This window comes from Dioscorea cayenensis, chromosome 15, assembly GCF_009730915.1.
Source record: "Dioscorea cayenensis subsp. rotundata cultivar TDr96_F1 chromosome 15, TDr96_F1_v2_PseudoChromosome.rev07_lg8_w22 25.fasta, whole genome shotgun sequence".
Classification (NCBI taxonomy): Eukaryota; Viridiplantae; Streptophyta; class Magnoliopsida; order Dioscoreales; family Dioscoreaceae; genus Dioscorea; species Dioscorea cayenensis.
Genome location: NC_052485.1, coordinates 6,427,427 through 6,430,530, shown reverse-complemented (window position 1 = coordinate 6,430,530; position 3,104 = coordinate 6,427,427). Strand labels below are relative to the sequence as shown.

The 3,104-nt window shown below is 31.1% G+C and overlaps 1 long non-coding RNA gene across 1 annotated transcript; it reads left to right on the top strand.

Annotated features, from left to right (window-relative positions):
* The first annotated feature begins 21 nt into the window (after positions 1–21).
* Positions 22–2,089, top strand: LOC120276685. Its single transcript, XR_005541354.1, has 2 exons — positions 22–1,374; positions 1,722–2,089. It is a non-coding gene; the product is annotated as an uncharacterized LOC120276685 (long non-coding RNA).
* The last annotated feature ends 1,015 nt before the right edge of the window (positions 2,090–3,104 follow it).

Genomic DNA, 3,104 nt, shown 5'->3' with positions numbered 1-3,104 from the left:
TGGAAGTTGCCATTGCTCATTCAAATTAAGTATTTTTTCCATGTTGAAGTTTATTGAAATGAATGGTTAAAAGTTTCTACCTGAAAGTTATTTTAGTGTAAACTACTCCGTGCCTGTCTGGTTATCTATTCCCAATATTCATGTGAACAAATCTCTGTGTGGGATCAATGATCATAAGAATTTTTTTTCTTTCATGCTTCTGTGCATCTGTCGAAAGTTTCAATAAATTTTTTGCTATTAGAGCTCATGACTTAAAAGCTTTTAAATTCTATTGGAATGAAAAATGCCATTGACAACCTTGAGCAGTCTAATGTGTTATGATCACCATACAGGCATCCTTTTTTATGCATGTGTCCAATTTGTTAAAATTTTTGTCTTGCAGAAGTTCTATTGTTATCATTGTTTATTTGTTTGGCGATGTGCTTATGATTGTTGAAACTAAAATCACAATGTTAACCAGGATAAATAATCTATTTGATGTCGGGAGAAAGGCTTCTTCCTACCACAAGTCAATTGGCATTTCATGCTTCACGGATTCCAGTGTCTCCAGACAAACGTGAGAGTTGGACCAGACAGTGAAAGATATCTGAATTACAGTTAGGAAAGATATGTCACTGAACTAGTGAAGATTATTTTTCCTATTTTCACACATCCCTATATATTCTAGTGTCTTCCATTACTCAAGTAAGAAGAAGAATTCAGTTTACTTCTTCTAAACTTATAATATCCATTGAAGTTCTCATATATGAATTGTACTATGCGGCAATTAGGCAATGTGGCAAATCCTTCCGTTACCAATATTGTAAAGAATTTTTATGCATCCGTGAAATAAAATCACAGTAACTTCCCAGAAAATGCAGCCCTATGAAATGAGTGTTTCTTCCCATTGTTGAATCAGATTATGCAAATACAATGCTAAATTGTATAGATTGAAACTCATCGATGGTTGTTAGTCAATGTTGTTATTTGTTAGGTTTTGTTCTTTAATCATGTTAGTATCATACAGTGTTATTATGCACATTATTAGAATATCTCTAGAGAACCATAGTGGTCTATCCAAACTCATATCAAACATGTTGATTTATGAAATATACTGTGATTTTTTTTCCTGTTTTCTTTGTAAGCAGTGTCCTGATTTCATTCTCTTGTAAGTTTTTTATTTTTAAATTAATTTCTGAATCCATGTATGATTAGATACTAAAAACCACTTGAGCATAAGAGCTCCTTGTTGTAATTCGACCCGTGGAAGGGTTTTTAATGATCTTCATTGTTTTGCTATTCATTTACATTTTTCTCTTATATGTTTCAATATTATGACAGATTTATGATAATTAATTATCACGAAAGAAGAGGACAAGTGACTAGCAATTTCAGGTAATTGCCAGCTGTTTATAATACTATTTGTTATTTTTTGCTTCAATTTGTTGTGGATATCAGTGAATCATTCATGCTTGTATCACAACATTAAAAGTAGTACATACTCATATAAGGTGTGGACATTCAATTAGATATAGCACGACATGATAATCGTCTCAAATTATTCTTAGGTTACCATGATATTTATTTTGGGCAGGAGAAAATCTCCGACATGAAATGTGTGCTTAATCTCTTCTTTGTTTCTGTCAAGATAGCATGCCTTCTATTCTTTTTCTAAATTTATTTATAGAAGTTGTTATCATGATGAATGTTATATTCCTTTGACCAGTGCTTTATTTATATAGCAAATAGCCTTATCTTAGGAAGCACTGCCTTCAGATTTAAGAGAGATACATTGACTCCAGAACTGGTGGGGGGCTTCCATTTGTTTGATTGGTTCACAAGGACACTTGAGGTTTTTCTTGTTCTTCTTTCAAGAGAAAGAGGATAAAAGAATGGGCACAATCAGTTGATCCCAAATTCTTCTCTCCCATCCAAGCCGGTAGTGTTACCCTCTAAGGGATGTACTATTATATTCTCTCTTTGAAGTCTACTCATTGACTTTTGATATTGTAAAGTTAATGGTCAAAAACCAAAATTGTAAATATGATTAATTGCAAAAAACTTCCTTTCATACAAAAATTATACAATTTATCAGTGGCCTCTTGATCTATTGGCACGTGTTCTATCATGCTGAGAAGATGAGTTTGAATCTCAGTCTACACCGGAAAAAAGGTATTTACTCCGTATTTATGCACATCCCTGACATATGACTTGTTCATATTAAAAAAATTATACAATTTAGAACATTTTCTTGTTTTTTTTTGGATAAATGTTATGGAATAAGGCACGATAGACATTTAAATAAGGCTTGATATTCAAAATTAAAATTTTCAATGTACGATGCACATTTCATTATTATTATTGTGAGGATAAGTATCGGCTATGTAGATATGAATATATAAGTGGATGTATATGAATTTTGGTTGTAGGAGAAGGTTTTTTCATGTAAATCACATCCCCGAGCCTGAAATATATATATATATATATATATTTTTAATATTTGCATCCCAATATTATATTATTATTATTATATAGAAATGTTGAAAATGTGATGAGTGATGTAGATGATGAAGCACGTTGTGGCGGTGGCGTCTCCCCACTTGCAGAAGTGATCTCTGACATTGCAATGCATCAACAGGACTAGTGAATAGTTGATAAGGACACCACTCTTCCACTTTTATTCCCTCGTTAAAGGCATGCCTTTTCTTTGTAATGCATCAACAACACTAGTGAATGGTTGGTAAAGACATTTTTATATTAATATTAAAATATTATCTGAATAATGCTATATATTTATTATGGAATAGGTTTTTTCAAAGATGTCAACGCCAACTTGTAATCTTCGTCATTCATATTATTTATGTCATTTTTTCTTTCGTAAATTTTAAATTTAAACCATATAAATTCCCAAACTCTAAAAATAACATTATAAAATTCTATCTAAAATCCAAAAATCTTGAACTCAAATAGTATGAAACCTAAGATAAATTTTAGACTTTAAATCTTAAATCTTAAGCCCTATTTTATGTATGTGATTTACAATTTAAGGTTTAGAATAGAGTTTCTGGTTTACCGTTTGCGAGTAAAGGTTTGTTTAAATGATAAGAATAAATTCAAATCTTTTT